This window comes from Crinia signifera, chromosome 9, assembly GCF_055691185.1.
Source record: "Crinia signifera chromosome 9, ASM5569118v1, whole genome shotgun sequence".
NCBI lineage: Eukaryota > Metazoa > Chordata > Amphibia > Anura > Myobatrachidae > Crinia > Crinia signifera.
Genome location: NC_139225.1, coordinates 19,274,973 through 19,299,004, shown reverse-complemented (window position 1 = coordinate 19,299,004; position 24,032 = coordinate 19,274,973). Strand labels below are relative to the sequence as shown.

The window sequence follows — 24,032 nt, the reverse complement described above, 5'->3', positions numbered from 1 at the left end:
TGATACATACTGTACCATTCACCCTCTACATTCAAATATTTCTGTCTAGAGCCAAATCTAACGACACACAGACAAGATAGACATGGAGGATGGACATGAGTGCGACAGAGACACATTTGTCCTCCGCCGGGACCACACATGGAAGCGAACAATCTGACTTTGTGTAATGAGCCTGTGCCCCAGACCAGAGGATCCTTCATAGGACAATAGTAATAGCCGCGCAGTGTTTATACGCGCTGAATAAACTCATTCATTTGTTGACAGAACAGCGACGTCCGGGAACAGATACATAAATGTGTTTTGCCTGTCCTTCTGTAAACACACAAGCCGCGACTGTGCACGGATTATCGCAGCCCCCGACCGCCTGGGTCCCTGGAGCACATTGTGCTGTCCTGATAATTCACCCGGCAGCAATATAACGGAGCAGAGAGCCGTATACAGCCATAGATGGCCATGCAGCTACAGTCCTGTGGTAGCGCTGCCAACACAGCCATAGTCAACAGACCATTTATTGCATGGCAACCTGGGTAGGCCCGAAGCCTCTGTACATGTGATAAGGCCACAGTTCCACGAAGCACTAGGATTGTCAGCTGCAGCCATGGTGGGTGCATATACAGTAGCTGCAACCTGGAACTTATGTACAAAGCCATGGAGAGTGCTACAGTGGAGAGAGATAAGGGACCACCTAACCAGCTCCTAGCTGTAATTTTTCAAACACATGTAACATTACAGGTAGGAGCTGATTGGCTGCTACTTTATCTCTCTCCAGTTTATCTCTCTCCAGGGCTTAGTACATCTTCCCCAATTTAGAGCAGGTTACGGGCCAGATGCACTAAGCTTTAAAAGTGATAAAACCGAGAATGATAAACAACTAACCAATCAGCTCCTACCTGACATTTTTCAAACACAGTCTGTGACATGACAGGTAGGAGCTGATTGGCTGCTGGTTTATCACTCTCCATTTTATCACTTTTGAAGCTTAGTGCATCTAGATTACCAGTGTTGGCAGCATCGACCATCTGAGGAAGCTGTTTGCACCCGGCCACCTCAGAATCAGCCCCTTTGTATCCACCATCCCCCCAAACATCACTGTCGCCACATAAAACTTTATTAAACTGTACGGCAACCAAAACAAGAGGTAGAGAAAACTGAGGTAGAGTATACTGTAGGTAGGGTGACCAACTTTCCAAAGGGCCAACCCGGGACAGGGGGTCGCGGGCTCGACAACCCCCCCCCCCAAGAAAGTCGGGGGTTAGGGGGCAGCAGCCCCCCGAATTTTTTGGGGGGATATGGAGTACTTTTAGGTGCGTTTTCCTTGCATAAAATGGGAGGGATAGATGAGAGAATATAGAACAGAACTTTTAATGATTTAGCTTGACTCTCTCAGAGTGACTCACCCGGCGGCACACAGGCAGAGGCAGGGTGGCACACTCAGCAGCTCGCACACCGTCCGTCGCAGACGCAGAGACTGACTGACAGTCTCAGCAGAGCCTCGCAGGCTCCAGCCTCCAGCAGCCCTCGGGTCACCGTCTTCAGTCACGCCAGGCCAGGGGCTCACCAGCAAAGGCAGCAGCAGGTCAGTAACGCGGCGCCGTGCTCCCAGTAATGCTGCCTGACGCGGTGACCGGCCGCACCCGCCCTGGCTGGCAGTCAGTGGCTGCACAGCATTACTGTTAGAGTGGGAGGGGACGCGGTCACGCGGCGGCCGAACTAACCAATAATGCAGACCGCGTAACAGCTTCCAATCCCCTCCCACACTCCAAGTCTAATGCTGTGCGGCCGGATAGAGCAGTGAGCTGCCCGTCACGTCACTAAGTAACACCAACAATATTATTTTGTTAAAACGGGACTTTCCGCGTCCCGGGATGGGTTTGCCCGGGACGCGGGATTTATGAGGTTAAAATCAGGACTGTCCCGGGCAAACCGGGACGGTTGGTCACTCTAACTGTAGGTGAGACCGGCCAGGCTGCAGGTATGCTTCCATCAGTGACCCCGTCTGTGTAAACAAATGGCAGCTGCCAAGACCTACTGCCAGGAGGGGGTAAGAAACCTCAGGAATGTTTGTATTGGACAGCTGGTGTTGCCTGATGTACCCAGTGAGCACGCAGGGTGCATCTGAGTATACATGGTGCGGGGGGGGGGGGGGGGGGGGGGGGAAATGACGTGTATGGTATCATGCGGGCCACACACACACTTTGAGTATGGGCCATTGGATTGACCCTAGGTCAAATGGCATTGGGTGGACCACTGAAGGCCGATAGGGCTTACGTAGGTTGACACCTGAAATAGGAGCGGCATGGCTAAGGTCGACAGGGTTGAAAGATTGACACAAGCATTAGGTAGACAATGGCAAGATTAACAGTCAAAAGGTCGACGTGAGTTTTTTTTTTTTTTTTACGAATGTCGACATAGTTGACATGGACACCGACCCACTATTTTATTCTCCCACCACGCCATAATAGTGGATATCGGTACATGTCGGATAAACAACAAAAAACATGAAAAACGCATTTCATGTCATCCTTTTGTCTGACGACCTAATGTTTGTGTCAACCTTCCAACCCTGTCGAACTTAGCCGAAGCTTATTTCTGGTCGCTGCAATCTGCATTGGCGGTCCCCAGGGATTCAGAAAGTGAGGTAGCCTGGAAATCTTCCAGCGTGGCCAACGCCATCAGCGCAGCTCAGACTGGAATATTTCCCGGCATATCTCTGAAGTGGGGAATAGATTAAATTAACTTCACCTACCAATTGTTGCATTGTAATCTCTGACGAGCAGGGCCCTCCTCCCACATGTGCTTTCCCTTCTCTTACTTAAACCATCTTCAATGGCACCAAATTCACCGATGGTCATTCCCAAACGCCTTTATCCTCAAATTTGAACGTTGAACACTACTGTGGTTTACATTGATCTATAATGTTAGAAAAAAAAAAAGCTAATAAGCCTAAAAATGCAATTAAAAAAAGATTTATCGCCTTTTTCCCTCGTCCCCTTTAAGGTGCGTATGTGCCGTGCTACAGATTGCGCTGGTGATCGTGGCCCGGCGTGTTATTGGATGATTAGTTCCACCTTCTAAGTCCGTGTTTATTTGTTCCTCTCACACTTGGGCCTTTACTACATGTTCTTGGTATTCTAAGTATTTACATGGACAGGAACATACTGGGAATATTTCTGTGAAATTATCATTCATTAATCATTCCCTGCAGCTGTTTACCATTAAATGCTGAGAACACGCTACCTTACCGCCACTGCGGGCCCCTGTGTACAGGCCTCAAGCCCGCTCCAATCTTTAGGTGTATGCTGTTAAATGTGTACAGTGTGCCGCAATTACCATCCTCCCGCTGTGCGGCGTGGCTAGAGTAAGGCGGTCCCCATAACCGTGGCATGGAGGGGAAGACATGAATGCAGACACCAATACCCATACCTCCCAACTGTTCCGCTTTTCAAGGGAACGTCCTGTTTTTTTGGGATGTTCCCGCCCTCCGCCCGGGGCCGGCAGTGTCCCACAGTGGAGGGAGCAGTTGGGATTCCCCTCAGTCACCCGTGATTAGACGCTGTGCGCATACAAACAGCGTCTATTCTTGCAGCCAGAGGGGCTGGGGGTATAGCCAGCAGCCACGGAGCTGATGGCCATGCCCCCACAGCGATAGCAACGCGAGCATAGGCCACACCCCCTTCTACTAGGCCACGCACCCCAAATTTCGGCGCGCGCCTTCGCCATGCGCACTGTCCCTCCTCACGTCACTCAAAAGTTGGGGGGTCTGCAATACCTACTGGAAGTTGGGACTACAGCAGCGAGGGTAAAAAGTTGTTATGTCGACATTTATAATGCCGACGCCACAACACATTCTTTGAACAGATGTCTGTCCGGTTTCACTTACAACAGTTTAGGACGTGTTTATAATATAGGCACAGAAAGGTCAGAGGTCACTGAGGCAGCAGATCCGGACAGCGAATAGGAAGCACGTTCATTTTATGATCTGTTTACAGATGTGTGTCTTTTTACGGCTCAGGTGCCTTGGTCGACAGGCCATAGGTCAACATGCCTTATGTCGACAGAGTCTTAAGCTCGACACAAGCAATAGGTTGACATAGCTGGAGAAAGATAAAATGGAGAGAGCGAGAAAGTACCATACAATCAGCTCCCAACTGCCATGCTACAGGCTGTAAAATGGCAGTTATGAGCTATTGGTCGACACGTTATCTCTCTCCCACATCATCTCTATATCCATGGTTTGATACATCTCCCCAATTGCTTATATGCAGTCCCGGCATCCTATAGAGCGCATTTATTTACGTCGTGAATGATTTGACAGCTGTGTTGTTGCCTGGCCAATCAGATCACGGCTGCCATTATTGTAATTCATTTTTAGAAAATGAAAACACGTATTTGATTGGTTGAGCAGCACAGCTTTCCTGCGCTCCCCCATCCTTACCTCAGGAACTGGACGGTAAAGGCGCGTGAATGGTTACCACTGAGGGTCAGGGCTTTCGTTGTATAGAGACTGCTCCGGGGAGAGCACAGATGTCTTCTAAGTTTCTACATCTCATGTTTTCTGTAATGAAAATGTGATGTCCAGATTTGATCATATTCATCCCCCCCCTAGCGAGACCGTCCCTGGAGCTGGTTATCTCCACCAGATGCTGGAGATGGCGGGGGGGATGCACATCTGGGGAGCATAACACATTATACAGCAGATGTTATTACTGACCTCGGACATTATAGCACCCTAGAGCCAACCACTGCACTATCGGCCTTCTCACACTACCTGGGGAGATGACAGTGAGGTGTGAGGCATTATTGAGGTATGAGGCACTTGCTGCTGAATATTGGTTTACGCTCTGTCATAGGTAGACGTTTCAATATTATCTTCACACAGATGGCTTTCACCCGTCTGTTTGTCCCTCCACTTTTAGAATATAAGTTCTCACGAGCAGGGCCCTCTGCCCTCATTCCTTCTCTTGCCTAAACCATCTCCAGTGGTACCCAATCCTGTGGTTTCTGCCACCATGTCACTGGCGCCTGCTGAAGCCAGAACAACAGACAAAACAAACTGCTGAGCGCTAGGCCCATTGCCGTAATCTGCTAAATGTTTAGAGGCTTTAGCCGCGACCCCAAAACACATTCCTTGCACTGATGTCTGTTCCGGTTTCTCTTACAAGGGTTTAGGACTGGGACGTATTTATAATATAGGCACAGAGAGGTCAGAGGTCACTGAGGCAGCCAATAGGAAGCGTGTGCATACGATGATCTGTTTACGGATGTGTATCGGTCTTTTTTGCGGCTCAGGCGCCTTCGTTCCCCATCTCTACCGAGCGTATGACTGACTCTTATAGAACCAATACAACAGGGAATGGAATAATATTAGGTGTGTTGTGAGGTGATCAGGACATGGGTGCCCCTTCCTGAGGTAGATGGTAATCTCCAAACCTCTAGGGTTTTTGTGCAGTCTAGCCATGGCGAGTTTTATTGGACTATACATAAAACATAAAAATAAATCCTAGCCCATCTGGACACTAAGTAAATATAAGATTCCCTCTCTCAGTTAGGACGCAATGTCCCTACCACAAACACAGTCATATATGCACATTACAGTGGAGCCCTCCCTTGTCTCTCACATCCATACCCCCAAGACCCATTAAGCGGCTTTTATTGAAAAAACAAAATCTAATCAAGTCTGTTTAGGAGAACAGACATTTTCTGGAAGTTATAAACCTGGGACAAACATATATCCCATCTGACACTTTGGCGCTTTTATCGCAATCTATAATAGATACAGTAGTTTAGATTAATTCAAATGAATCATTAGTCATTAATCATTAGTGCATCCCCCGTAGCTGTGCTACACTGTTGTGTATATTAATGATATTTCTAAGACACACTTGGTGCAGTGGAAAGAAATATATATATTTTTTACACATTCTTAATGTATTGTAGAACTATTTTGACAGCGCTGGATTCTGCATGGTAACCCGACACATACTGCACGTCCCATGCAATAAGCCCAGACACCATCAGCGCTGGGCCCCAAAGAGATGTACAAGCCTGACGAAGTCTCCGCTTACATTGCAGCTCTGCAGCCCTGATGGAAACTGATGTAATCCTGTAATACAACACGTACTTATATTGCGAATTGTTTTGACAGCTGAAAGGCATGACGTTATTCTCCATCCACAGGTTTTCAGAGCTCACCCTGGCACAGCCACCCCACCCCTGTGCAATAATGTTGGCCACCGGGGAAAAAAAAGCCATTTCCACTTTATCAATAACCCATTCAATGACTGCAGGTGGTTAGCAGGTCTAGAACCTATTTCTCCCACCTCGAATCGAATCCCAACAGCTCCCTTAAACAGCCAGATCCATGGTTATTCTTCATTTCCTGAAGACTAACCTCAACCCAACACCCAAAACAACCTAACTTACTCCAAGCACCCTAATCCAAACTTGCCCCCTTAGCCACAACACCAGTTTCCTAAACCTGCCATATCCCAAGTAATTTCCTGAAGACTAACCTCAACCCAACTCCCTGCAGCCCAACACAACCAACCTGCCTTACTCCAAGCACCGTAACTCAAACTTTCCCCTTCAGGCAAAACACCCGTTTCCTAAACCTGCCATATCCCAAGTCATTTCCTGAAGACTAACCTCAACCCAACTCCCTGCAGCCTACCCCAGCCCAACACCCAACACAACCAACCTGCCTTACTCCAAGCATCCTAACTTAAACTTGCCCCTTCAGCCAAAACACCCGTTTCCTAACCCTGCCTCACCACTATTCCTGGCTGACACCCCCCCCCCTCCCCCACTCAGCATCTTAGCTCTAAACTACTGCAGTGAGCAATACCCTAACCAAACCTATAATTAGTCAATTTAGTCCATTTTATTCTTGATTGTATAACGATACAAAATATAGACCTATTTGAGGAATTAACTGGAGGAAGGTGGCACGGTGGCCTGCCCCTCTATTTTGTGGGATTGGGCAGGGTTGGGCTCTGTAGAACTGTTCCAGCTCTTCCTTTAGGTAGCTGCCTAGGGCGCTGGGACCTGGGGGTGCCACGAGATTGCCGATCATGAAATCAAAGAGGCCTATGAGGAAGACACTTAGGTGGCATCTGTGGAATTTCTAAGACTGCACCTTCATATCTTCACTTGAGGGTCTGGACAGTGGGTATTGATGGTTGGTTGAAGTTTCGTTTAGGGTTCCAAGAAGCCTTACATCGGCCCTCTGTCATATTTCTGGCTGGCGGGATGCAGTGGCTGGACCGCTTTCCCTCCTAATCCACTGAGACCCACCTTAAGAAATTGGCATCTTCCATTAGGTCCTCGGCCGCAGTGAGCCTCAACAGCCGGGGACTATTTGTGGGAGGTAAAAGGAGAGCGGCAACAGGCACAGCTGTACGCAGTTGCAGTGGCTCCGGCGAGCGACTTGCTGCCAGCGCCCATGTTTTATCTTATGAATAATATCTAGATATAAAAATCGACAGCACAATATCTTATCAACAACAACAACAACAAAAAATCAGAGTGACAACTATTGCGCGACAGAGCGTTGTGCAACACTAAGATTTCATAATACCTCAGCGTTTCAGCATCTGCTTACTAATGACTGCCAGCTGCAAAATATGTAAGGAATACTCAACATTCTGGTTTATGTGACATCTGCGGGCGTAGAAGAAAACAGCGAAGATGGAGGACGCTCCCGCCTCTGAGTTATGTTATGGCCTGTAAGATACTCCTGATTGCATCATGTCAAACTCAGCCGCCTATGCCATAGGAATCTATAGATGGGGCGGGAGAGCTGTCACACAGATGGGTTGTGTAAGATGCTGCAATGTCATCTCCGGGTGAGGTAAATACCATAGAGGAATAAAGCAAGAAGATATAAAGCAAACACGGTGTATGAATAACTGAAATACTGTCTAGGTGTAGCTGTAAAACTCTATGGTATGGATTGGTTATAACTGGCGAGTGTATATACAGGCCAAGTTAGGGTGTGCCCCTTGCACCACTCGCTCCCTCCAGGACAGACTAGGGTGTTGGCGGTGCCATCGTTTCAGTGATGTCTTCAGAAAGAAAGGCGCCGAAACACATGAAACAGAAAAGACCGAATTTATATTGTTGATCTCAGTTATTAGACTTTTTTTTTTTTTTTAAAGGAGACTCAAAGGGGCAGCTACAAAGTCCTACAGTGGAATTACTCATGAGTTCCAAAATATACCCCCGCCTCACCCTCATAATCACAAAGTCATATCATATATTGTCTGGTCTAATACTCTGAGCTGATGTAACACTGTGATGTTATGCTGTTTATTATGTCATATAATGATTATTATTATTTTTTTTTTTTTAGGAAGACCCCTGTTCGAAAGATTAGGTGGAAATCGAAATCGAAAACGGTATCCCATCAGGTCTATCCCAGCGAAGTGATCTTTCATTTGTAGATGAACTAGCAAGAGAACAGGTACGTACAGTATGGTGATGTGGCCACTGGCCACAATGGCCCGAAAGCTGAGTAGATGGCGCTGCCAGGTTAGAGGTCGGCAGACCAGCTAAGAGAAGGCAAATTGTGTTTTGCAATTTTGCGATATTCCGCCTGAGAGCCTATTTTTTTTTTTATGTCTGTGTGTCCCATCCTGCGTTGTCCAAATGCATTGCTTACCTTATGGATTTCTGTATATGTTTGCTATGTCACATGACTAACTTCCCAAATGAAGATGTTGCATCCAACATGTCTGACTTCAAAATGGCCACCATACTGGTGACATAACCTAAAATGTTACCCTCACTCCAAAATCATATGTGTAGACATTTGATTCATAATTCATTACTCACTTCCTTTTTATAACAGTGGTCCGCACTTATGGACCATACTGGTTCAGTTGCGGCCTTCCCACACACGAGACAGAAGAATTTATTTTCATCCGATGTCTTCAAACACCATTTCTGGTTTTAGTTGAGACTCCTTGGCTTATTACTCAGATTCCCATCACTGCTTGGAAGACAAAGGCTTGGGGTTATTCTTCTACAACCCACCACCAAAGCTGTCATATGGAGCTGCTCCTGATGCCCTTGTTGGTATAATGGGTCTCATCGTGGCAGACCCTGACAAACTAACTCCTCATTATGAGTTTCAAGATGTTCCCATTAGACGATTTCTAGTCAGTTTCCTCACCAATGACCTTATAACCTGTTGAGCATCTACCAGGAACTATAATACTTTTCAGGTTGTGTTGAGATTATCGGGAGCTTTATAAAGTAGCTCCTAAGAATCTCCTGGATATTGCCCTCTATGGATCCCCAAATTGCTGGAAGGATTATACAAAGTATATATATATATATATATATATATATATATATATATATATATATATATATATATATATATATATATATATATATATATGAAAAAAAGTGGAAGATTCAGGGAAGATTATATGGAAGTGTACACTGCTCAGCTCCAAAGGTAGGAAGTGTACACTTCCATATAGGACCACAAATGTCCTTTTTGGATTATTCCAAAAACAGTTTTTTGAAGGCCGTCATTTCGCCTAAAAGAACTTAAGTTGTTCCCTCATTTTATAAAATTTACATCAGCTGGTGTGTGATCATCAGATTTAACCGCTGTACCAGTGCCCCTGATGAAGTCATGCTAATGACGAAACGCGTTGGGCATATGGGCTTATTGTAATATCCGTCTTGATTATTTACTGTACAAAAGGACACGTTGTGTTAGTGATTCACTGTAAATGAAATCACATCTACCTTTGTTGTATTCTGCTATGCCCTGTGGGCGGTTTTATAAAACATTTTTACTATACTTGTATGATTCTGGTCAATAAGTTAAGGTTTAGCGCACCCTGAATCTCCCCCTTTTTTTCCATTTCTTAAACTGGGTCCTATCTAACAGGGGACCCAATCAGGGTAGCAGCTCCTCTATCCACTATTGTGAGCAGTGTGTGTTTTCTGGATTCCTTATGGAGCACCCCTCTTTGATATTCTACCGGATGTGAGTACGGACCCCTGGATACTATATATATATATATATATATATATATATATATATACACACAGCACTATGATATTCCAATATCACATTGACATACTTGGGCACATTCAGACCTTTTTATAGAGCCAAGTAAACAACATGCACCTACAGTATAATCAGCCTGACTTTTAAGTTTGGTCCTATTGAGGCTGCTGAGTGATGTACAATAACACTCTGTCCAGAGACAGCTTGTAGCGTTTAACCATTTCACTACAAGTCAATAGGTAATGGCTAGGTATAGTTGGACGATGGTTGGTTGTTTAGTTAGAAAGGTGCAAATCTGGATGTTACTAATTAGGAGGTGGACTAACTGGTAATGATGATGTATCAGGATAAAAAGCATGTAACAGTTAATGAGGAAGAGTTGCCAGTGAAGACATTATGTTCTATTCTTATTGTGAATATAAATGTAATTTAATCCCTATATTTACACTAGTGTTATACAACTTTGCAATATATTGTATTACATTCGTGGGAACTGGGCATGGCGCCATAGAGTAGCTGTATAAGGCTCCTCTCTGTCTCAGTAATGACCATCACCAAGCTTGTGGTATAAAGGCTTCTGCCTCTCTCCCCTTTATCTCAGACACTTTATGTAGTCAGCATAATATCCCATCACCCCCCCCCCCCCCCCCCCCCTCCCCAATATGCTGCAGAACCTGGAGGCTTTTATCTCAAGCAGACACAGATTATTTACTCTTCGGTGGACCTGACCCTGCACTGTGCCAGCAGACAGCCCAATAACCGTGTTGGCAAATATCTTACCAGTTAGAATTATGCCCAGGGCACAGTTTTAAGGCCATACTGAGTAAATGACACTTTTAAATGGTGAACGCATAGACAAAGGAGCGTTATTAGGCATTTCTGGGCCCCTGGCAAAGTTTGCAAGTAGCAGCTCTTTGTTCTGCCTGTTGCTGAAAAACAATATGCTCATTGGGTTTTGATAAGGATGGGCAACCCCCCCCCCCAAAACCCCATATTGGTAGCAGGAACAGTAAGGAGCCGACAATATCAATATCTATTACACAAACACACCTATAACGCAATGAGGTTGTATATTGCAGTGCCCTGAGCCAAAAAGGGAATTGGTGCCACATCCCCCCCCCCCCATACACATGTACATTTTTTTAGGGGCGTGGCTTCATTGGGAATGACCACACAATAATACCAGTTTACATTACACCATACATTAATTGTTCTTAATTCACATTACACCACACAATAGTGCCACTTGTACACCTTGTGCCAGGCAGAGCCCTAAGACACACTGCGTCAGGTATAATATATACTAAGTTTTATGCCCCTTACACAACATGCCGTATGCTGTAATGACCGTTACACGACATTACTCACACCGTAATGCCCCTTACATGACATTCCGCATGCGGTAATGCCCCCTACATGACATGCCTCCCGTCATAATGCCCCTTACACGACATTCCGCACTCAGTAATGCCCCTTACACAACATGCTGCACACTGTAATGCCCCTTACACAACATTCCGCATGCAGTAATGCCCCTTACACAACATGCCGCACACTGTAATGCCCTTTACACAACATGCTGCACACTGTAATTCCCCTTACACAACATGTCACACGCAATAATGCCCCTTACACAACATGCTGCACACTGTAATGCCCCTTACAAAACATGCCACACGCAATAATGCCCCTTACACAACATGCCACATGCAATAATGCCCCTTACACAACATGCCACATGCAATAATGCCCCTTACACAACATGCCACATGCAATAATGCCCCTTAAACAACATGCCACACGCAATAATTCCCCTTACACAACATGCCACATGCAATAATGCCCCTTACACAACATGCCACACGCAATAATGCCCCTTACACAGCATGCGACATGCAATAATGCCCCTTACACAACATGCTGCACACTGTAATGCCTCTAGTACTTCTGCTAATAATTATGATGCCCAAAGTAGTTCCCCTCATACAATGCCCAAAGTAGTGCTACTACTTACGGGGTGTACATACGGTGCGGTTACCTTGCATTTGATTTTGACGATCTGTACTATATAGTCTTGCCTGCACAGTCTATATTTCTATTTGATTTAGAAGCCACGCCTCAGGATCGAATTGGCATTGAATGCGGCTGAAACCCGTTCGATTTGTCTATTCAATTTCAATTCGATTTTGACTATATAGTTTTACCGAATTGAAATCGTCAGCATCGCACCATAGGCATGGGGCAATACATTTTGCCTCCAGTATAGCCAGACCATCGGCATCTGCCACCTTTACTGCCTCAGGGAGAGGAGGATATCGGAGCAGCAGCTATGACAGGGAGAGGAGGAGAGCTAATTATGGCTGCCGGTCTGCGAGCTCTGATTGGCTGCCGTGCCACATTTCAAATGTCCACCATGAGTGCAGGATGAAGGGGTGAGCTGCAAGCAGAGAGGTTGCAGGTGGGCAGTGAGCAAGCGAGCAGACAGCCGTCCAGTGGTGGGCGAGCGGTGCTGCCAGATGGTGTGCCCACAGTGTAAATGTGCTGTGTGCAAGGCACCGCTGGCACACCGGTAGTTTTGGGGTGGCAAGGCTGGCACAGTTGTTAGCATTGTTGCCTCTTTGCACTGACAGTTATGGGTTCAGTCATAGGTCATGTCTAGTTCCGTTAAGTATTTTTGGTTTCTCAATAATTACTGAATTCAAAACTGACTTCTACAGAATGTCACGCTACAAACATCCTCCCTCTGTGTTCCCATTGGCAAATAGCCTATTGCACTAAATTGCAAATCTGGATATTGCAGTAAATTTGCACTGTCCTTTTACGCTAAATTGCACTGTCCTATTGCAGTAAATTGCACTGTCCTATTGCAGTAAATTGCACTGTCCTATTGCAGTAAATTGCACTGTCCTATTGCAGTAAATTGCACTGTCCTATTGCAGTAAATTGCGTTTTCCTTATACTCTAAATTGCATTGTCCTCTTGCACTAAATTGCACTGTTCTCTTGCACTAAATTGCACTGTTCTCTTGCACTAAATTGTACTATAGTCTTGCACTAAATTGCACTGTCCTATTGCACTAAAGTATACTGTCCTATTGCATTAAATTGCACTGTCCTCTTCCACTAAAATGCACTGTCCTATTACACTAAATTGCACTGTCCTATTGCACTACATTGCACTGTCCTATTGCACTAAATTGCGTTTTCCTTATACACTAAATTGCACTGCCCACTTGCAGTAAATTGCACTGCTCACTTGCAATAAATTGCACTGTACTCTTGCATTAAAATGCACTGTCCTATTACACTATATTGCACTGTCCTATTGCACTAAATTTCCCTGTCCTATTACACTAAATTGCACTGCTCTACTGCATTAAAGTGTACTGTTCTCTTGCATTAAAGTGTACTATTCTCTTGCACTAAATTGCACTGTCCTCTTGCACTAAAGTGCACTGTTTTATTGCAATAACTTGCACTGTCCTCTTGCACTAAAGTGCACTGTTTTATTGCAATAACTTGCACTGTCCTCTTGCACTAAATTGCACTGTTCTCTTGCACTAAATTGTACTATAGTCTTGCACTAAATTGCACTGTCCTATTGCACTAAAGTATACTGTCCTATTGCATTAAGTTGCACTGTCCTCTTTTACTAAAATGCACTGTCCTATTGCACTACATTGCACTGTCCTATTGCACTAAATTGCGTTTTCCTTATACACTAAATTGCACTGCCCACTTGCAGTAAATTGCACTGCTCACTTGAAATAAATTGCACTGTCCTCTTGCATTAAAATGCACTGTCCTATTACACTATATTGCACTGTCCTATTGCACTAAATTTCCCTGTCCTATTACACTAAATTGCACTGCTCTACTGCATTAAAGTGTACTGTTCTCTTGCATTAAAGTGTACTATTCTCTTGCACTAAATTGCACTGTCCTATTGCAGTAAATTGCACTGTCCTATTGCAGTAAATTGCGTTTTCCTTATACTCTAAATTGCATTGTCCTCTTGCACTAAATTGCACTGTTCTCTTGCAATAAATTGCATTGTCCTCTTGCACTAAATTGCACTGTTCTCTTGCACTAAATTGCACTGCCCACTTGTAGTAAATTGCACTGTCATCTTCCACTAAAATGCACTGTCCTATTACACTAAATTGCACTGTCCTATTGCACTACATTGCACTGTCCTATTGCACTAAATTGCGTTTTCCTTATACACTAAATTGCACTGCCCACTTGCAGTAAATTGCACTGCTCACTTGCAGTAAATTGCACTGTACTCTTGCATTAAAATGCACTGTCCTATTACACTATATTGCACTGTCCTATTGCACTTAATTTCCCTGTCCTATTACACTAAATTGCACTGCTCTACTGCATTAAAGTGTACTGTTCTCTTGCATTAAAGTTTACTATTCTCTTGCACTAAATTGCACTGTCCTCTTGCACTAAAGTGCACTGTTTTATTGCAATAACTTGCACTGTCCTCTTGCACTAAAGTGCACTGTTTTATTGCAATAACTTGCACTGTCCTCTTGCACTAAATTGCACTGTTCTCTTGCACTAAATTGTACTATAGTCTTGCACTAAATTGCACTGTCCTATTGCACTAAAGTATACTGTCCTATTGCATTAAATTGCACTGTCCTCTTCCACTAAAATGCACTGTCCTATTACACTAAATTGCACTGTCCTATTGCACTACATTGCACTGTCCTATTGCACTAAATTGCGTTTTCCTTATACACTAAATTGCACTGCCCACTTGCAGTAAATTGCACTGCTCACTTGCAGTAAATTGCACTGTCCTCTTGCATTAAAATGCACTGTCCTATTACACTATATTGCACTGTCCTATTGCACTAAATTTCCCTGTCCTATTACACTAAATTGCACTACTCTACTGCATTAAAGTGTACTGTTCTCTTGCATTAAAGTGTACTATTCTCTTGCACTAAATTGCACTGTCCTCTTGCACGAAATTGCATTGTTCTATTGCAATAACTTGCACTGTCCTCTTGCACTAAAGTGCACTGTTTTATTGCAATAACTTGCACTGTCCTCTTGCACTAAATTGCACTGTTCTCTTGCACTAAATTGTACTATAGTCTTGCACTAAATTGCACTGTCCTATTGCACTAAAGTATACTGTCCTATTGCATTAAATTGCACTGTCTTCTTGCAATAAATTGTACTATCCTCTTGCACTGAAGTGCACTGTCCTCTTGCACCATATTGTACTATTCTCTTCCATTAAATTGCTTTATCTTCTTGCACTAAATTGCACTATCTTCTTCCATTAAATTGCACTGTTCTCTTGCACTAAAATGTACTATACTCTTTCACTAAATTGTGGGTGGATGCAAAATGATTGCCTTACCCTGGGTGAGACAAATCCTAGTGTTGGCCCTTCTATCGCACTAAATTGCACTGTCCTATTGCACTAAATTACACTATCCTTTTGAACTAAATTGCACTATCATATTGCACTAAATTGTACTATTTTCTTGCACTAAATTGCACTGTAACCCATAAAAAATTGCTTTTTTTTTACTGTAACTTGCACTACACCAGGTATAAGGAACCTGGGACTCTTCAGCTGGTGTGGACTACAAGTCTCAGCATGCCCTGCCAGTTTGTGCATTGTAAATACAGGATTAGGCCTGCCTGCTAGCACAGACCGGCCATAATGTATGATATAGATGAATACTGCTCTGCACTGTACACAGCTGAAACAAAAGAGGATAAAGCTAGATGAGGTATGAGGGAGGAACTCCCCAAACACTAAGGGAACTGCGAAAAAGTAAATGTTTCCCATCCAGATGCAAAATGCAGCTCTATCCAGCTAGGGAACGTGAAGAGGAGAATTCCTGGGCTTTTGCTCCCGGTCCCTGCCCCCAAGTTGCGTGGTAATCAGCCACTCCAGGAATTTTCACTGGCACTGAATGGATCCAGCTGGGCCCTGCGCCAGGCATGCATCTCATCTGGCTCAGGGAAGTTTTCCGGAAAGAAGTTTAAGTGCAGTGGGGGAGGAGGTTACAATAACTTTCTGACGCAGGACACATTTTAACCCTCTGTGAAGGGAAAATCGTTATTATTAGCCCAGATGGCTACAGACGTGTCAGCACTAACTTATTATGAAATCGCCGACGTGGCACAGGCCGAAGGATTTGCGGCTGAGTGCCCCATGCATTACATTACAGGTTTGTACAGAATGCGCATCTTAAGGGCAACACTAATGCGAGAAAAGTATAATGCACGAGCACCCTGGGCACTAGCCCTGGCATGGCGTGCAGATGCGGTGTGCCACATGGACATTTAAATGTCCCTAGGCCCAGGCTGCCCCCCTCTGGAGAAAACTGCAGGCCCAGGGGCTAAATAGCACTATCCTCTTGCACTAAATTGTACTGTACTATCCTCTTCCACTATTTATTTATTTACAGCGTCTTATATAGCGCAGTAGATTCCATCACAGTGTCTTATATAGCGCAGCAGATTCCGTTACAGCGTCTTATATAGCGCAGCAGATTCTGTTACAGTGTCTTATATAGCGCAGCAGACTCCGTTACAGCATCATATATAGCGCAGCAGATTCCATCACAGTGTCTTATATAGCGCAGCAGATTCCGTTACAGCGTCTTATATAGCGCAGCAGATTCTGTTACAGTGTCTTATATAGCGCAGCAGATTCCGTTACAGCGTCTTATATAGCGCAGCAGATTCCGTCACAGTGCCTTCTATAGCGCAGCAGATTCCGTTACAGCGTCCTATATAGTGCAGCAGATTCCGTTACAGTGTCTTATATAGCGCAGCAGATTCCGTTACAGTGTCTTATATAGCGCAGCAGATTCCGTTACAGTGTCTTATATAGCGCAGCAGATTCCGTCACAGTGTCTTATATAGCGCAGCAGATTCTGTTACAGTGTCTTATATAGCGCAGCAGATTCCGTAACAGTGTCTAATATAGCGCAGCAGATTCCGTTACAGTGTCTTATATAGCGCAGCAGATTCCGTTACAGTGTCTTATATAGCGCAGCAGATTCCGTTACAGTGTCTTATATAGCGCAGCAGATTCCGTTACAGTGTCTTATATAGCGCAGCAGATTCCGTTACAGTGTCTCATATAGCGCAGCAGATTCCGTTACAGTTTCTCATATAGCGCAGCAGATTCCGTTACAGCGTCTTATACAGCGCAGCAGATTCCGTCACAGTGTCTTATATAGCGCAGCAGATTCCGTCACAGTGTCTTATATAGCGCAGCAGATTCCGTCACAGTGTCTTATATAGCGCAGCAGATTCTGTTACAGTGTCTTATAAAGCGCAGCAGATTTCGTCACAGTGTCTTATATAGCGCAGCAGATTCTGTTACAGTGTCTTATATAGCGCAGCAGATTCCGTAACATTGTCTAATATAGCGCAGCAGATTCCGTTACAGTGTCTTATATAGCGCAGCAGATTCCGTTACAGTGTCTAATATAGCGCAGCAGATTCCGTTACAGTGTCTTATATAGCGCAGCAGATTCCGTTACAGTGTCTTATATAGCGCAGCAGATTCCGTTACAGTGTCTTATATAGCGCAGCAGATTCCGTTACAGCATCTTATATAGCGCAGCAGATTCCATTACAGTGTCTTATATAGCGCAGCAGATTCCGTTACAGTGTCTTATATAGCGCAGCAGATTCCGTTACAGTGTCTTATATAGCGCAGCAGATTCCGTTACAGTGTCTTATATAGCGCAGCAGATTCCGTTACAGTGTCTCATATAGCGCAGCAGATTCCGTTACAGTTTCTCATATAGCGCAGCAGATTCTGTTACAGTGTCTTATATAGCACAGCAGATTCCGTCACAGTGTCTTATATAGTGCAGCAGATTCCGTTAGTGTCTTATGTAGCGCAGCAGATTCCGTTACAGTGTCTTATATAGCGCAGCAGATTCCGTTACAGTGTCTTATATAGCGCAGCAGATTCCATAACAGTGTCTTATATAGGGCAGCAGATTCCGTTACAGTGTCTTATATAGCGCAGCAGATTCCGTAACAGTGTCTAATATAGCGCAGCAGATTCCATTACAGTGTCTTATATAGCGCAGCAGATTCCGTTACAGTGTCTTATATAGCGCAGCAGATTCCGTTACAGTGTCTCATATAGCGCAGCAGATTCCGTTACAGTTTCTCATATAGCGCAGCAGATTCCGTTACAGCGTCTTATATAGCGCAGCAGATTCCGTTACAGTGTCTTATATAGTGCAGCAGATTCCGTTAGTGTCTAAAGGCCCCCATACACTAGGGCGACTTGTCCTTAGGACAAGTCGCCCCCGACTTCCCCCTGAGCTTCCCCGACTGCTCCCCGGGGGAGCTTGATTAGATTGGCACTTGATGTGCCATTTTTTACATGTGATAAATCGTCTCGATTTATCACATGTTAAAAACCCGGGGAGCAGGGGGGGGGGGGGGCTGCTGGTGGGAGCAGGGGGGCTGGGGACGCTGCGGGGACACAGACGCTGCGGGGGACACAGACGCTGCGGGGGACACAGACGCTGCGGGGGACACAGGCGGCATAGAGCTGGGCAGAGGGAGCCGGGAGCTGTCAGTGCTAGAAAAAAAGCCTACTGTATACAATGAATGGGCAGCCTGTGATTGGCTGAGTGCTCTCTCAGCCAATTGCTGACTGGCTGAGAGAGCGCTCAGCCAATCACAGGCCACCCATTCATTGTATGGGCTTTTTTTTTTTTATTCAGTGCTGACAGCTCCCGGCTCCCCCCCGCCCGGCTCTATGCCTCCTGTGTCCCTCGCAGCGTCCCCAGCCCCCCCTGCTCCCTCCACCGCTGCACCGCCCCACTAGGTCCCAAGTCGGGTGGTCGGACGTGCAGCAGGTCCGACCACCCGACGCAGATCCGATGCGCACGGGACCGCGCATCGGATCTGAGGGGACATCAAAACTAGCCGATTTTGGTCCGATTTAGGCCAGATCCGACTGATCTGGCCTAAATCTGACCAAAATCGGCTAGTGTATGGGGGCCTTTTATATAGCGCAGCAGATTCCGTTGCACTTTACAATTGTAAACAGAGATAAAACAAACTGGATAACAGACAGACTTGGGGGTAGGAGAGCCCAGCTGCAAGCTTACAATCTATAGGGACATAGGAGGGAAACACAAGGACAGGCACCAGTAATAGCATAGCAGTCCCACCACGTTACAAGTCCAGAAGGGAAGCTATATAATACATAAGTGCCTCAGAGGGTTATGCCTGTGGTACCTAAATATGATAGGCTTGCCTGAAGAGGTGAGTTTTTAGGGAACGCTTGAAAGTTTAGAGGCTAGTGGAGAGTCCTGTAATAGTGAATGGGAGCTAGTGATCCGTGCAGAAGAGAGACGCAGATCTTGTGCAGAGCGGAGTGGTCGAGATGGGATATATTTTGTGATAAGTAAAGAGATATTAGCTGGTGCAGTATGGTTAATAGCTTTATATGCGAGTAGTGTTTTATATTGAATACGATAAGATACAGGCAACCAATGGAGGGACTGGCAGAGCGGATCAGCAGACGATGAGCGTCTTGCTAGGAAGATCAGCCTAGCAGCAGCATTTAGAATGGATTGCAGTGGTGAGAGTCTGTTCTTGGGAAGACCAGTTAGTAGACTATTGCAATAATCAATGCGGGATATAATGAGTGCATGGATAAGAGATCTAGTAGTGGCTTGTGTGGGATAAAGTGGTATTTTGAATATGTTTTTAGATGCATGTAACATGAGTTACACTAAATTGTACATCCTCTTGCACTAAGTTGTACTATCCTCTTCCACTAAGTTGTACTATCCTCTTCCACTAAATTACACTGTCCTCTTCCACTAAATTACACTGTCCTCTTCCACTAAATTGCACTGTCCTCTTGCACTAAATTGCACTGTCCTCTTGCATACCTCCCAACAGTCCCGATTTCAGAGGGACAGTCCCGATTATCAGGGCCTGTCCCGCTGTCCCTCCCGCGGCCGGCAGTGTCCCCTGTTGAGGGGGGGCTGTTGGGAGTCACCCCTGTCGGCTGCTAAGCAGCGGGGAATAAACGCTGTGCGCATGCGCACAGCGTCTGTTCCCGCAGCCAGGGGGCTGGGGGCATGGCTAGGGGCTCACAGAGCCTCTGGGTCATGCCCCCATAGCGACAAAATGGGGGCGTGGCCTCGCGGGAGAGCCACGAGTATAGGCCACGTCCCCGAAATTAGGCTACTTGGCAGGGGCTAAATGCAGTAATTCATATCACTCCTCCCCACCCCCTATGCCTGTTGCTGTAATTTCAGTGACTTTCACCCCATTTTTGCCGGGTGGGTGTAGTAGTTTTGACTACTCTTTGGTGGGAGGTGGGGGACTACCACAATCAGGAGTCCCCAGCACCTTCCTGAAAAGTAGGCAAGGCTTGATACATATCTCCCTTTGGGAAAACCTTATTCGGCGTCCATCCTGCTGCCACATGACATCACATATGTTTGTGACATCACATATAGGCCCTTCTGGTTGACTCACAAAGCTGCACGCTCCACCCCTCCTCGCACGCTGAGTTTCCCCGTATGCATGCGAATGGATATTTTGCATAAACAAAATGCGTGAAGGGACGAAATCGTTCGATGGTCATCGACCATTTATTATTTACAGTTTCTTCTATAGCGCAGCTTATTCCGTTGCGCTTTACAATTGGACCATGAAATGATTTCTACAACGCTCACAAATCTGTTACTCTCTGTCACTGTCATCGCTGACGTCAGCTGCCCGCACCCACGTCACGGCTGCATTACCATGGAAAAGCCCACCCTACACCCACCACTCTACACCCCACCTGTACTGCTACATGCAAACAGGCCGGCGAATTATCCATTCGCCATGTCTGCACATGCGCATTCAAGTTTATGCGCAATGCACAACATCGCTCCCCTATGCGACGCCCAGGGAAGCGAACCAGTGTGAATAGAGCAGACGAAAACAGCCACAGATGTACGGTTACAGGAGGAGACACTTCTTCATACGTTCCTTCCACCATGTTGGGGGAATTGTTTTTTAAAACCAGGCCTGAAAATCATGCGATTAATTACTAAGACCAAAACCGCAGATGTGACTCAACTTTTCCCCTATATCCTTCCCGTAACTCATTAATTCATGAGTGACACAATCTTCGTACAGACTGAAGGTGGCGTAGCTATTCTAATCTGTTATCCAGCCGTAAAAAATAGCCACTTTCTTTACAATACTCAACAGTGCGCCATGTCTGAATTATGGCCGCCATTTTGTCTGACGTATTTATTTATTACCAGTTATTTATATAGCGCATACATATTCCGCAGCGCTTTACAGACAATATTTGAACATTCACATCAGTCCCTGTCCCAGTGGAGCTTACAATCTATATTCCCTACCACATGTACACGCACACACAGACATTCTAGGGAGCCAATTAGCCTACCAGTATATTTTTGGATTGTTGGAGGAAACTGGAGTACCCGGAGGAAACCCACGCAAGTACAGGGAGAACATACAAACTCTGCACAGTTAGGGTCATGGTGGGAATGGAACCCATGACCTCAGCGCTGTGAGGCAGTAATGTAACCATTACATCATCCGTACTGCCCAGATTCATGTATACACCATTCATGTTACACCGTAATGGAAGCTAGGTACAACCCTGAAACAGGAATTTCATTGTAGAACCCATTTATTTATATTTCTGTTAGACCGAAATAAAAGGGGGGGTGGTATTGGTTTTCATTGTTTTTTCTCTCTCACTTCAACGACTGCTTCATGAATATTATGCTTTATATGTTCCGACCTGGAAAATTTGCGTTGCAGTGTGTTGCTTTCAATTACAGGGGTTTAATACAGAAATAAATTGTGAGGTTAGCGTTACGCTGTCTGTGTAATTGATGTGGCATTGCCATCGTGTGCAGGCAGGGCTTGATTAAGGTCTGTGGGGGCCTGGGACGGAGACAGTCAACCCCCCTCCCCGATGGAGGCGGGTCGGTCGCCCCCCCCCGAACGGAGGCAGGTCGGCCCCCGCTGGACGTAGGCAGCGCCCCTCCGGGCAGCGGGGTCCATGCAGAACTGGGGAGGCAGCGGGGTCCCTGCAGCGGATGGGCAGTCAGCAGTGGGGTCCCTTTGGCAGATGGGAACTAGTAGCGCTACTAGTTCCCATCTGTCCAGGGACCCCGCCGCTGACTTCCCATCCGCCGCAGGGACCCCGCTGCCTCCCCAGCACTGCATGGACCCCGCTGCCCGGATCCCCACGCTGGCCAGGTGCAAGGGGAGGGGGGGGGAACGGTGTTGGGGCCCCTGGGGTGACTGCCTCTGTCGCCCCGTGTATAACCTGCCGCTGTGTGCAGGTCTGTCTTGGCTGCCAACGTAACATAGTTTCCAGGGCCACTGTTGATGCTGCTGCGGAGCCGGTGAATCTGTTGTGCGTTGTAGCCTTGTGGGCATTCGGCGCTGAAAGTTTTCGGATGTGATTATGCTATGCTGGTACATGCTCTAGCCTTATTCTGAATAGAATCCATAACCTCAGCCAGCGGCGTAGCTACATATGTGGCAGACCCCGCGGTGGCTTGGAGGAGCGGCGCCAGCGGGGTCTGTGTTGGGCGCTGCTGGCTAAACTGACAGGCGACCCAGGCAGCAGTGATCGCTGTACATATATAATGAGCGAAGCGGAGATATGCACGGAGCGGGACCAGCTCAGCGCTCACTGCTGCCTGGGTCGCCTGTCAGCTCAGCCAGTGTGGGGCGCCAGATTTTATTTTTTGGCAGGGGGGAGAAAAAATTCTAGCTACGCCACTGACCTCAGCACTGTAAACCAGCCATACTAACCACTGTGCCACCGTTGGAAGACCTACTCCAAAAATTAAGGAGTCCCCAGGATGCCCCGGCAGAGTAAGAAAGTATGTTGTAAATACATAATATAGATGGGCAACACTGATTTGGGCGCTCAGTCTTTATGTCCTGATTGAGTTGGAAGTTTAGGAGGTGCATATGTTTCACCACTGTACTGCATAGCTGCAGCGAACGAGTGCCGCGGCTTTCCTGGGGTGCCTCGAAAGCACTGTTCACAACCCCTTGAACTGTGACCATGCCCCCTTCTTATGTGTGCAATATACATTCCAAATCTCCCACAACATCCGGGATGCTCCTGAGTCTCTGCTGGCACTCCCGGACACCTGGAAGAGTGGGAGAGCCTCCTATCAGATAGAGAGTTACAAATTTCTGGGGGCTATCTCAGACCCCCAAAACAGTGGGCCAGCTTATCACCTGCTGCCCATTTGCCATGTGCAGTGGGCGGGTTAGAGTGCTCTGACGACGCGCGTTTCGCATCGATCATAAACATCAGATTCCTAGCAGTTGACATCACCGGCGCTCCAGGTACATACTGTAATACATGTACGCAGGAAGCTGCAGTGTTTGGCTGCTCCCCACCAACGTCCCAGGGCTGTAGCCCCATATTAAGCATAAAACAAACGGTGTCAAATGAAATTAGCCTAAATTGGAGTCACTGTCAAACGCGGCTGTATTATTCCATGTGATAGGACTTACCCCCTGTTCCCGCAGCTCCCCTGACATTGCCAATCTCACTTTCTCACACTGTCTCTGTGTGAATATTTGGTTTAATGCAATCATCTGCTCCGCAGCCTGTTACACATCTCACTCCAAGGTAGACAGATGGTAATAATCTGCTACAGGCTCTGTGATCACCAGCTAACCCCTTCCAGGCCTTACTGTACCAGAACTGCGGGGGGCTGGGAACCTACACCCCCAGTCGTCACTGACAGCCACATTTACCACTGGTGTCACTGGGAATTCTAGTAATATACACATCAGACCGGATTGCACGGCTATGATTAGGCAGCTGCTAGCGATCAGATAGACTCCGCCCTCCCAAAGTGGCATGCATTTTTCTGGGCTCACCCGTGTTTTCCCAGACACCCCCAGGGTTTTTTCTTGGCACTCCCATGACATGGCCGGTAACCCCG

At 46.2% G+C, this 24,032-nt stretch overlaps 1 protein-coding gene and 1 long non-coding RNA gene across 8 annotated transcripts in view; one reads left to right on the top strand and one right to left on the bottom strand.

Annotated features, from left to right (window-relative positions):
• Positions 1 to 1,743, bottom strand: part of LOC146037268 (uncharacterized) — a 73,520-nt gene extending 71,777 nt beyond the window's left edge. The window contains exon 1 of one of the 2 annotated variants that reach the window (XR_014461003.1): positions 1,398 to 1,743. This is a non-coding gene — a long non-coding RNA (uncharacterized LOC146037268). The remainder of the gene's footprint in view (positions 1 to 1,397) is intronic. The other variant, XR_014461002.1, reaches the window with a different exon arrangement.
• LOC146037266 (discoidin domain-containing receptor 2-like) overlaps positions 1 to 24,032 on the top strand; it is an 88,071-nt gene that overhangs the window by 25,461 nt on the left and 38,578 nt on the right. For 2 of the 6 annotated variants that reach the window (XM_083161299.1, XM_083161294.1), the window contains exon 2: positions 8,351 to 8,461. The gene's annotated coding sequence lies outside the window, so the exon portion shown is untranslated. Of the gene's footprint in view, positions 1 to 1,790; positions 2,042 to 5,937; positions 6,098 to 8,350; positions 8,462 to 9,907; positions 10,007 to 24,032 lie in introns of those variants that run through there. The other 4 variants (XM_083161295.1, XM_083161298.1, XM_083161296.1 and 1 more) reach the window with 4 other exon arrangements.